This window comes from Erpetoichthys calabaricus, chromosome 9 (genome assembly GCF_900747795.2).
Source record: "Erpetoichthys calabaricus chromosome 9, fErpCal1.3, whole genome shotgun sequence".
NCBI lineage: Eukaryota > Metazoa > Chordata > Cladistia > Polypteriformes > Polypteridae > Erpetoichthys > Erpetoichthys calabaricus.
The window spans coordinates 26672765-26686607 of NC_041402.2; positions in this window are offsets into that span (position 1 = coordinate 26672765).

The window sequence follows — 13843 nt, forward strand, 5'->3', positions numbered from 1 at the left end:
ATGCATGGGTGGCATTTAAAGCTGATGTCCCATTATGTGACTTCTAGTTATTGGGTATGTCAGACTGCAGTCAGTGACCTTGTCGCCGGACTTTCTCAATTTACAGAAGCAAAAATCACTGGCCATGTCAAATCTAAGGACTGCATGTTGACCTTCCAGCATAGTTGTGTTTGCCCCTTTTTATGGCGTGCTGTTTTATGGAGTCTGTGCTGTACGATGGGTTAACAGGTACGGTACTGTAAGTCCAGATGCAATCACTACATTTTTTTTCTTTTTTTTTAACATTTTGTCTTGGTATGTGAAACACAAAATTTCAGACAGACAAGCTTTTATTGTTTGTGAAGTCCAAAACATCTGCTTTTTTTGTCCCTCATTGCTACATAGGTGGAGGCGGAAGCACGAGAGTAGCAGCGAGTGGAAGCACAGAGCAGCGGCGTCTCCTACAGGCACGTAGCCCTTCGCAACCACCCGAGCAAGTTCATCTGAAGTAAAGCTGGCAGCTGACCAGTAGAAACTACCGGCAGTGAGAAACTAAAGTCGATCACTCAGCGGGTGGTGGAAACTTAAAGGCGACAGTCTCTGAAGCAGAAAGCACTTAAGTAACTACAGAAAACGGAGAAGATGACATCAACACTAAACGTAAGTTCTATCTGCTCTATGCCTGTTGAGGGCACGTTTATATGTTGTGTGTCCTGCAGCATGTACAGTTTAGGTTTTCCGGCCGACAGTGTAGACAGATTCACCTGCCAAAAGTGTTTAGTTAATTTAGAGTTGGTCGGGAAAATACGCGAATTGGAGGACCGCGTTAGGAATCTGATAGCGATTAGGGAAACCGAAAATTGGATCAATTCGGTTTGTTTAGACAATTCAGCTACTTCTGATTTGGCTTCAGTCTCTCCTGGTCCCACTGTAGTCAGTTCACAGCCGAAGTCAGCAGCACCAATTCAGCCACAGGGCGAGTGGGTAACAGTAAGACAGGGGTCTAAGAATACAAAATGTAGTCCCCCGGCACCCAGGTCACCAATTCAGACCCAGAACAGATTCTCAGCACTCCACAGCACGCCTGTGGAAACTGAGAATAAGAAAGTGCTCATGATTGGCGATTCCATAGTGCGGAATGTTAGAATTCCAAACTGTGTTAAACTAGCAGTTAATGTTAAGTGCCTCGCAGGGGCCAAGATTTCTGGCATAGAGGCCGCATTGGACCGTGTCGCCGACGAAGAAGTATCTACCTTATTGCTGCATGTCAGCACCAATGATATTTTCACAGCAATCTGAGATATTAAAGAGGAACTTCATCTCTCTATGCATCAAAGCCAAAAGAAAATGTCAGAATTTAGTTGTATCTGGCTCCTTACCAAGATTACATAGAGGGGATGTGATTTATAGCAGATTGCATTCCCTTCACTGCTGGCTAGAAACCTGGTGTGCAAATAAAAGAATAGCGTTTGTGAACAATTGGGATGATTTTTGGGAAAGGCCTGGATTTTTCAGAAGAGATGGTCTTCATCCTAACTGGAGGGGATCTTATGTATTATTCCAAAATATGGCAGCAAAAGTGCCTGGCTGACTGTTTAGAGCACCATCCAGGCCGCCGCAGTCATGTGATCTTAAATCACAGGCTGTTGTTTATCCCACCTGTTGCTTTCCTGAAGCTGTTACCCATAATCCTTGTCTTGGGGCATCCAGTAAATTTAGTCTTGATACAAACCTTAAATTAATTGATAACCAAAAAATAAGGTGTATAATTAGACCAAGGGATAAAACCAGACCCTCCACTAGGGGCATCTGTAATAGAAATTTACTTCAAATTAAAACAAAAAATATATCAGCAGTTCAGAAAGAACCATGCAGTTTTAAATGCTGCTTATTGAACATTCGCTCTCTTGGCACTAAAGCTGTTTTGGTAAATGATATTATATTAAGTACAAAATCTGATCTGTGTCTTCTCACTGAAACCTGGCTTAGTAAATGTGACACTGTACCCCTAGCTGAGGCGTCACCAGATGGCTACTCGTTCCTTCATAAGTCTAGAGATTTTGGTCGAGGAGGAGGCCTTGGAATAATTCATTGTAACAAAATGCAAATCACTTCTAAAAATTTAGGCAACTTTGCATCCTTTGAAGCATTCATTTTAAATATTAAAACAGATTCCAACACAATTATAGTGCTAGTCTACAGACCACCAGGGCCATATTCATTGTTCATGACTGAATTTAGCAACCTTCTATCTCATTTGGCTATAAATTATGATCACGTAGTACTGATGGGGGATTTTAATGTACACATTGATGTGGAAACTGACACTTTTAGCAAATGTTTTACTTATTTGTTAAATTCAGTAGGATTTTGTCAGATTGTCAAAGGTCCAACTCATAATCATAACCACACATTAGATTTAATTATAACTTACAAAGTTGAAATTCAAAATTTAAATATTACTCCATTAAATGAAATCATTTCCAATCACTACTTAATTACATTTGGTTTAGTCCTGCCCTTGTCAACACACTCCCAGATTAAAACAAAGACAGTGCGACATCTAGATTGTAATTCTGCTTCAAAATTTATAGATACTTTGAGTAAGTCAAGTGTAATTGTGGAAAACAATTTAGATGAGCTAACATCACATTATAATGTGACCTTGAGAGATGCTCTGGACACAGTGGCTCCCCTTAAAACAAAAGTGATCAAAGCACACAGAAACTCTCCCTGGTTTAATGAAAACACTCAAGCTCTTAAATTAGAGTGTTGAAAACTGGAGCGCAGATGGAGAACAACAAAGCTACATGTCTTTCAAATTGCATGGACAAAGAGTGTTAATAAATATAAAAAAGTCCTCTTTAAAGCTCGCTCAGATTAATATTCTACATTAATAGATAACAATAATAAAAATCCTCGGGTACTGTTTAGAACAGTGGCTAAATTAACAAATGGAAATTCAGATCAACAGTGCAAAATACCAACAGATATTAGCAGTACAGACTTTATGAACTTCTTCAATGAGAAATTTAAAAATATAAGATCCCAGATCTCTGCATCACACTACAAACCAAATACTAGTTTAGCAGACCCTGTCTCGCATTGCATTCAGCACTTTAGTAATTTTAATCCTGTAACTGAGCAGGAAGTCTTAACTTTAATTTCTAAAATGAAGCCCACTACTTGTTCCCTAGATCCAGTGCCAACAAAACTAGTAAAAAGTGCAATGAATGTTCTTGCAGCGCCTGTTCTAAACATTATCAGTAGTTCATTATTGCATGGCACAGTACCTGATACACTAAAAGTGTCAGTCATTAAACCATTACTTAAAAAGTCAGACCTAGACCCACACATACTAAATAATTATAGGTCTATTTCAAATCTACCATTTCTCTCTAAAATACAAGAAAAAGTAGTCGCCAATCAGCTTCAGTCACACCTTACGCATTACAATTTATTTGAGAAATTCCAGTCTGGTTTTCGCACTGGTCATAGTGCAGAAACAGCACTAACGCGGGTTGTAAACAACATTCTGATATCCTCTGATGAAGGAAACTCCACTGTAATTATGTTGTTGGACTTAAGTGCAGCATTTGACACCATCGACCACTCTATTTTACTGCACAGGCTAGAAAATGATGTTGGGATTACAGGCAACATGCTCGCTTGGTTTAGTTCTTATTTATCAAATCGATTCCAATATGTACAGAAATGTGCTGACAGTAATCCATCATTATACACAGAAGTTCAATATGGTGTCCCGCAGGGCTCAGTAATGGGACCTTTACTGTTTTCACTTTACATGCTTCCACTGGGATCTATCATTAGGAAACATAGTGTTAATTTTCACTCGTATGCAGATGACACCCAGTTATACCTTTCATTTAAATCAGATGAAGTTTCTCCGATGTTGTCTTTAATTAGTTGTGTTAGCGAATTAAAGGAATGGATGAATGAGAACTACTTGTCTTTAAATACAGATAAAACAGAGATGTTAATTGTTGGAGGGAATGACGCTGATCATAACAATACTTTGTCATCATTTAAATCAGTTGGAATCCCAATTAATTTTACTGAATCAGCCCACAATCTAGGAGTTATCTTTGACTCTAGCATGTCATTTAAAGCGCATATTACAAAGTTGTCCAAAACATGCTTCTTCCATCTTAAAAATGTTAGGAAATTAAGGCGCTTTCTAAATAAACAGGATTCTGCAGAAATTAATTCATGCATATATCTCTAGTAGGATTGACTACTGCAATGCGGTGTTCACTGGATGTTCAAACTGTTCTTTATACTGCCTCCAGTTAATCCAAAATGCGGCTGCAAGAATTATTACAAGAACAAGAAAATACGAACACATAACTCCAGTTCTTAAATCCTTACACTGGCTCCCGGTTAAGTTTAGGGCAGATTTCAAAATCCTTCTTTTAACATATAAAGCATTAAATGGCCGAGGTCCGGCTTACTTGTCTAAACTTATCATGACTTACAAACCAGAGCGCACATTAAGATCTCAAGATGCTGGTCTGCTTATGGTTCCAAGGATTAATAAAATAACAATGGGAGGTCGAGCTTTTAGTTACAGGTCCCCTAAACTGTGGAATGGTCTGCCTGCTACTATAAGAGATGCCCCTTCGGTCTCAGCTTTTAAATCCTGGCTGAAGACTCACTACTTCAGTTTAGAATATCCTGACTAGAGCTGCTGATTAACTGTACATACTGCATCTCTGTTGTCAGTCATTAGCACTAAAACATAAGTAACATGATAGTTAGAATTGGATACTAACCCTCACCTCTTCTGTGTCTCTTCTCTGTACTCAAATGTGGCACTTGGTGCCACGGCCCACCTGCCAAGTTGTTTTGCCTGCCTAAGGGAAAGTCATCCCAGATGGAGGATCGCAGGAATCGTGAGAAAGAGGGGTCCTTTAATTGGATTGGCTGGCCCAGCACTGTTTCAGCCGTGGAATGGCCAAATGGGGGAGGCAGCTTGATGGATGAGGTCTCCAGGAGTCTAAAATTATCCAAATCTTATTATGAGATATCACCTACTGTTAAATTCTGCTCCGTACTTCTAAAAAATTTTTATTTTTTATTTTTTATTGAGGATTTGTTCTGTTCTGTGTATTGTATTGTATTGACCCCCTTCTTTTGACACCCACTGCACGCCCAACCTACCTCTAAAGGGGTCTCTCTCCCTTTCCCAATGTTTCTTCCATTTTTCCCTACTAGGTTTTTTTGGGAGTTTTTCCTTGTCTTCTTAGAGTGTCAAGGCTGGGGGGCTGTCAAGAGGCAGGGCCTGTTAAAGCCCATTGCTGCACTTCCTGTGTGATTTTGGGCTATACAAAAATAAACTGTATTGTATTGTATTGTACATAATATACATTGTACTCCCAGATGAGCTCTCATTGGTTGTCAGCTCTCCTGCACACAGAGCCCTCTCCTGCTACTAAAGAAAAAAATACTACCTGTTTTAAGGGGCGAGTCACAGACTAATTTGACTGAGTTGTTGGATATGTCACTGTATGTGATTAGCTTCATGGGAGTATGCTGACTACAGGTCTTCAACTTTCTCTGACTCGCTAAGAATACATAAATGACGGCTATGACAAAAAATAGTTGGAAAAGGAATAATTTCTAGGTTCTTAGGTCTTTCTTGGCCGCTTACATCATGTTGTGTGATAGTTGAAGGTTTCTGAACATTAGAATATTAAAAAGATTTAGGTGAAAGCAGGCCATTCAGCCCAACAAAGCTCGAAAGTCCTATGCACTTAATTCCTCCAAAGTAACATTGAGTTGATTTTTGAAAAGTCCTTAAATAATAATAATAATAATAATTCATTACATTTATATAGCGCTTTTCTCAGTACTCAAAGCGCTAAAGTCCTACTTTCCACCAGATTATTTGGTGTCTCTGAGTGAAGTTTAACTTCCTAATGTTTGTGTGAAATTTCCCTTTAACAAGTTTCCAACTGTGTCCCCATGTTCCTGCTGAACTCATTTTAATATCACAGTCTTGATCCACTGGACTAATTTCCTTCATAATTTTAAACACTTCAATCTTGTCTCCACTTAGTCTCCGTTTGCTTATACTGAAAAGGATCATCTCTTTTAATCTTTCCTCATAATTCCTTTCCTTTCGCCCTGGAATCAACCTAGTTGGTCTTTTAGTGTAATTTTTGTAACCCCAAGATCAAAACTGCACACAGTTCTCCAGGTGCAGCCTAACCAATGCATTCTAAAGCTTCAGCATAACCTCTTTGGACTTGTACTATATACATTGTGCTAAATAACCTAACGTTTTGTTTGCCTTCTTAATGACACAAACAGTGTTTTTCACTGTATTTCATCTCTACACATGTTGCGTGAACTAGGGTGTTGTCTGTTGTGGAGTTTGTATGTTTTTCCCTGTGTCTATAAGGGTTTTTCCTCCCACATCTTCAAGTATGAACCCTAGATATGCTCTGATGTGAATATATATATATATATATATATATATATATATATATATATATATATATATATATATATATGTGTGTGTGTGTGTGTGTGTGTGTGTGCATTTGTGGTTGTGGGTGGGCTCTGTCCGTGTTTTTGATTTTACTAGGATAGACTCTGATCCTCCATGACTCTGAACTGGATTAAACCGGTTTGAGAATGTATGTGTGCACATCTAAACAAGCCCATGGTATAGTTTTTTTTGTGACAAAGTGCCTAACTTGTTTCACATTTATGTGCTATCCAAAAGTAAACTGTAAGAATTCACAATAATGTCTAATTTTTCATACAATTATCTTAGAGTTAAGCCAACACTATGTGATCTTAATTTTTTTTTTATGTGCTATGTGTAATAATAATTTTTCCTACGTTCTTTACATTTATTAACAGCTCACGTATGTTGCTAATATCCATATGACTGTAACTCTTTTCTCATTGTCCATATTAATTTAATTGCATCTGGAATATCTGCCATGTCTACTGAAGTTGTATCATGAGCCCATGTACCAGTTGGCTGTCATATTTTTATAAAGCATTTCACATGAAATAAGAAGAGTAGTGACACGAGTGCTGACCTCTGCAGGACCCACATCTGATATCTCTTAAAGCCGATGTGAGTCATCATACTGCAGCTCTTTGTTTTCATCATTTGCTCTATACTTTGAATTATCTACATATACAGCCCAGTGCTCTTAGTTTTAATCCCCTTGTGGTAGCTCATCAGAGAGCTTTTTTATGTTTAAAGCAACAATACGTATAATTAGCAACTGTTATATGTATCTACACAAAATAAAAACCATTAAGGAAAATGTTAACTGTATGAGGAAACTAGTACAGATACTAAGTGGCTGACAGATTTATAGAAAAAATATTTTAGAGTAAGACCGTTCAGTTGGTGGTGCACTGATTGGTATTGCTGCCTTAACTACACTGGAGTCCTACATTTACAGTAAATCCTGACCAGATCAGCAGCAATGTGAAGTTTGTGGTGCTGTCCTCCTTCTACTCCATCTTCAGATTTTTTTGCAAAATCGTTGATACTGAATTCACTTCAGTTTATTTTTGTATAAAAGAGCATGCAGGTACAGTGTGTGTGTGTCAAGTTCTCAGAAGTATAATATGCAAGTATACAGTTTATAATTGGCTAAATACAAAATTAGTACACATAAAGACGATGATATGATAAAACACAGTAGAAAATAATATTCTACTCCAGGTATACAAAGAAAACTAGAGGTGTGGGATTCTTAATTCATAGAACAATTTCATTTGCAGTATCAGATGTAGTATGTAGTGATGTGTAATTTATTTAATTGTAAAATGATTTTGATAAATATCTATGCACCCAATGTGAATGATAGAGACTTTATCCAAAATGTATTTATATTGATTCCTAATTTGAATACTCACAAAATTATAATGGCCAGATACTTTGTGTTTTAAATCCAGACCTAGATAGGTCTTCAGCTGCAGGGGTGACAACATCTAACACTACAAAAATAATCACAGTTTTTAATTGATCATAACTTATTAGACACATAGAGATTTTTAAATCCACACTTAAGAGTATATTCCTTCTTCTCACCAGTGCATCAGTATTTACTCAAGAATTGATTATTTCTTTATAAATAAACATTTCTTGCCCACGATCAAATCTTGCAAATACAATGCTATTGTTATCTCTGACCCTGCCACTCTGATCATGGAGCCCACATCACTATGCCCCACATACTCATCTCACAGCTAGCGTCTTCACCTCCTGCTATTAGACAAGAACTCTATAGAATTTATATCCAAGCAAATTGATTTTTTTTAGAGACAAATGCATCCTCAGAGCTTTCTGCAGGAATACTCTGGGAAACTTTGAGGGCATTTGTAAGAGGACAGATTATCTCATTCCTCTCCCACAAAAATAAATCAGAAACCAAGAAGGCCTCAAAGTTAATCAGTGAAATTTTCAGAACAGATCAAGAACATGCCAGATCTTCAAATGAGGCACTTTTTAGGAAAATACAGGCTTTGCACTCAGAACACAGAGAGAAGGCTATTAAGATCTTAGCGTAACAAATTCACAAGCAGGAAGTTTGTAATGCAATAACAGTAATCACCAACACAGATGGAGATAGAGTAATTGGCCATAAAAATATAGTGCACACATTTAGAGACTACTATAAGTCCTTATATTCTACTCAGTTTAAAGAATACAAGACACACTCTAATGTATTTTTTGACATTACAGATACCAAAGCTAGATGCTCTCAGTGCAGAAGAACTGGATAAACTTCTGACACTATCAGAATTACCAGACACTATAAACTCACTTCAGATAGGAAAGCACCAGATCCTGATTGCTACCGTGCTAAATTTTATAAAAAGTTTTTAATCGAATTAGCTCCCATTTTCGCCAAGCATTAATTACCATTTTTCCTAAGACTTTTTGTCAAGCATCAATTACCATTTTTCCTAAGAAAAAGAAAAACATATTACAATTATCATACAAACCAATCTCACTTCAGAATAATGATGTTAAGATACTGTCCAAAGTCCTAGCTAGAAGGACTGAGAAAGTGCTCCCTTCAGTATTATCACAAGGCCAAACTAGATTTATTAAATGCTAGACATTTGGCTTCCAATATTCAACCCTTATTTAATGTAATATATTCACCCATAAAGTCTAACACTCCAGAGATCTTATTATCTTTGGATTCAGAAAAAGCATTTGATATGGTTGAATGGGATTACCTATTCACCACTTTAGATACATTTGGGCTTGGCCCTAACATATGTGCATGGATCAAACTACTGTATGCCAGTCCAGAATCTTCAGTTTGTATTAACAACACTATTTCAGACTATTTCAAACTAGAATGCGGTACTAGACAAGGATGCTCCTTGTAATCACTGCTAATTGCAATCGCCACAGAGCCATTGGCTGTTCATTTTCGAAATGCATCAGAGATATAAGGGATTTTCAGAGAAAGACTAGAACAGAAAATATCACTATATGCAGATGATATGGTACTGTATATATCAGACCAACAAAATTAGATGCCTACAGCCCTAACTGTATTAGCAGAATTTTAAAAAATCATCTGGACTCAAAATTAGTTTGAACAAAAGTGTGCTCTTTCCAGTGAATTCACTAGCAAACACCTTCCCTTTTATTATTGCGGATCAGTTTAAATATCTAGGGGTAAACTATACTACTTTACTACTCTCAAAAGTTTTACTCTGGCTGGTGGCCTTCCTCACCTTTCTCATGGGTGGGGGTTGAATTTCAGTTATAACAGAGAAAGTCAAAGACAGAGTGACAGTTCTGGAGACCTCGGTCAACTGACACCCATACCTTTCTAGGGATTCCATATTAAAGTCTGTACTGGGCCATCTCAATAGATGACAGAATATTTCCATGTGATGATGTCAATGCTTTCACCATCTCAGATGACTTTTCTATGGATGCGACAACAGCTTGGCTGCAAAGTGCAACGGCAAGGATCTTAACCAGAAAATGAAAATTTGAGCACATCTCATCAGTTTTAGCATTGCTACATTGCTAGCCTATGTCCTTTAGGATTGACTTTAAAATACTATTAATGGTATATAAAGTTCTAAATAATGTTCCTATATTTTTGATCCCCCAGCATTCCTTGTTGAAACCTTAGATCTTCTAATATTAGCCTGATTATTCTAAGAGATAAGCATAAAAGAAGCTGTCCTTGCTGCTATTCACAAAAATATCTGCAAAACTTTACCAACACAGATATGCCAGGCTAACACCATGGATCATTTTAAAAACTCCTAAAAACCCATTTGGATTTTTCATAGCTACATTTTAGTTCTACTACTAAATGCCTACACATACATAGCCTTCTTCATGGATGTGCAATCATTATTAATCTCTACATTTCTCTTCTTTCTTTTCCATTTTCTTCTGTGGTGCCATTTTTTACCACCACCACCTGATCAAGGCAGTGTGCAGTCATCTGGGAAATGTGAATTAAAGTGAATACCCCCAGCTTTTCCACAAGACCCACTGCATTCAATCCTCTAAACCTAAAATAAAAAAACAAGGAAAGACTAAAGTGCATTTATGGTTAAGTAGAATGCCTAGAGGGGCTGAGTGGTCCTTTGGCCTTGGGACCCCTGAACATTTTGCTTTTTTTCTTCAGCTTCTCAGCTCTTATTTTTTATGTTTTTTGTCCTCCACAGCCATCTGACCATAGCATTGAACTCATCTTTAAACATTTAATAAATTATAACATATATTAGGACTTTACTTATCTAATAAATGTGTAACTATTTTATTTAAGTGTGTATTGATTTGTTTTTGTATGTTATTTATTCATTATGATTTTTATCTCATTTTAATTTGTTTTTTCATTTCTTGTAACTATTTCTTTGATATCTTGTAAAGCACTTTGAGGTACATTCTGTGTATGAAAATGATAGAAATAAATTTTGTTGCTATTGGTAGTTGAGCGGTGGCACCATGTGGCACATCAACATGCGATAAAGAGAAACAGAATAAATGGTAATTAGCACTTGCTTATAATTACCATATTACTCATATCTTTGTACAAATGACTAACAGAGTTAGTTAGTAACATTATACACAGTTAATCAGCAGCTCTAGTCAGGGTATTCTACTGTAGACTAAAGTAGTGAGTCTTATGCACCAGAATTTAAATGCTGAGACCTAAGGAGCTTCTCTTATATTAGTAGGCACAGGCTGGGGTCCTGTAACTAAAAGCTCATCCTCCCGCCGTTATTATTAATTCTGAGAGTCCTAAGTAGTCTGCAACTTTGAGATCCTAATACGTGCTGTTGTTTGTAAGAAATGACAAGTTCAGATAAGCAAGGCCTTGGCCATTTACAGATTTATGTGTTAAAAGGAAGATTTTAAAATCAGCCTAAGCTTAACTGGAAGCCAGTGTAAGGACTTAAGAACTGGAGTTATGTGTTCATGCTTTCTAGTTCTTGTAATAAGTAATCATTTTTAATTAAATGAAAGCTGCATAAAGATCAGCAAGTGAAGAATGCATTGCAGTAAACAGTTCTACTAGACATAAATGCATGAATTAAGTGGATATTTGTGGAGACTTAAAGAAACCTACCTGATTTTTAAATAGTTTTTTACAGTACAAAATCTGTGTGACAAATGATGCTCTTTCAAAATCCATAGGGATATAATCTTATATATAAATGTCTGCACATGGAAGTGTGTGTGTCTGTTTGTTTAGCCCTAGAGTAGAGAGACTTACTTAGCTGCTAATACATAAGCAAGGCAAGCACATCGGCAAAACAAAACCACTGAAGAAAGAGAACCTCACTTACCCGCTAATGCACAAACAATGCAATTGATTGATTGAAGTGACAGAATCCATGGTTTCTAGGAGCCCGGGCTTTTTACAGCACAGGCTTACACAGTTTGTATAACATAAAATTCTCAAACCCAGTTATTCCAGTTAATGTTTACGTGGGACTGGCAATTGTCCTGGCAGCATTGGGCAGTAGGTATCAAATGGTCCTGGGCAAGGACCCACTCATGCACCTACACAGGGCCAGTTTAGAACTACCAATTAACTTAACATGCATGTCTTTGGAGATGTGATGCAAATGTCACATGGGCAGTGTCAAGTGGTGGGATTCACTAGGCACTGCACCAATGTCAACCCTATATAAGAATTTCCTCTGCATGATTATTTTTTTCTATATATTTCCATCTTTTGCATATGCATTGCAGACACTTTGCTTTAAACTATTATGCATTAAATTTATTTATGTAAGAATTTGAGAAAATATGTATGCATATGAGTTAGTTTCCTCATTATAGCTCTGAATATCTCCATTACAGCCTACACTGGTAAACTGATTTTAATAGATTTGTATTGCAATGTAGAATGTTTATGATATTTTATGCTTGTTTCGTCAACATTAAGCCTTCAACATTATGCAACTCTTCTTTTCACATCTTTGCAGTCATTTATTTCAAAATCCTTTAATTAGCCTGTTACAGTCTGCTGTCATATCTGTTGATTACAGAACAGCAGTTCAGTTCACTAATATTGAATTAAACTGAACATTACCTTCATGCTTTGACTTGTGATTCCTGACCTATTTGTGGTTTAGGTGACCTGCCTACTTTAGCTGGTGGCATTGGCAGCGTCTGTTGGCCATGTAGTTGATACTGTTACAAAATTACCTAACTAAAAAAGTTTTCCTTTATAGTGATGATTCATGATGGAATAGGTTGAGGCTCCCTGTGACCCAGAATTAAAATTCTGTCAATGAATGAATGAAAGGAATATTGATATTCCCTTTATTGTATACCATGATATAATCAACAATTAATGTACTTTTGCATTTGAATAAACAAAACACAAAGTCCATGAGCCATTTCTATGAAGTTTAACTTCAAGACTTCCGTAAAAAATAAGACTCACATACCTCAGGTCCCTGGTGAACCCACGAAAGTCCCTAATAACACAAAGGTCTTTAACTATTTGTTGCTCGCAGAATTTCACACTTTTAGTGAAGTTCACAGATCGATATAATATCATCATCAAGTGTTCTGTCTTTAGACATGTCTGAAGCACAATCATGTCCTCCACTTTGCACTATCTTTTGCTTCTCTGTTATTTCATTCTTCTATTCTGAACATCATCTAACATTTCCTTCCTCTTGTTTTTTCCCCATGAAACGTAAGCGTGACACACTGCTAGTAGTAGTATTGTCATTGGTACAGAACAGTGAATTTCTTACTTGCTTGTCCAACCAACATGCAACATGTCACCACACTCTGGCACTATGAAAATGTATTAAAATATATACAGTGCCTTATAAATAAAGTATTCACCCCTTAGAAGCTGTCACATTTTATTGTTATACAACATTGAATCCCAGTGGATTTTATTTGGAGTTTTTGACATTCAACAACAGAAAAAGATGCCATAATGTCAGAGTGAAAGCAGATATGTGCAAAGTTGTCCATATCAATTTAAATATAAAGTATAAAGTGATTGATCACATTAGTATTCACCCACTTTAATTTGACACACCTAAATCATCTGTTGCAGCCAATTAGTTTTCAAGGGAGTTCACATAAACGACATATGAATTCAAACCCTTCAAGACAGTATTGAGTAGATGCACCTTCAGTAGCCATGACAGCCTGGGGTCTCTGTGCACAGATATCTATCAGCATTGCACATCTGGACACTGCCATCTTCCCAATTCTTCTTCTTTGCAAAACTACTCGAGGTCTGTCAGGTTGCATGTTCACCATGAGTGAACCACCTTTTTCAAGAGCAGCCACAAATTCTCAATTGGATTAAGATCTGGACTCCGACTTGGCCATTTCCAG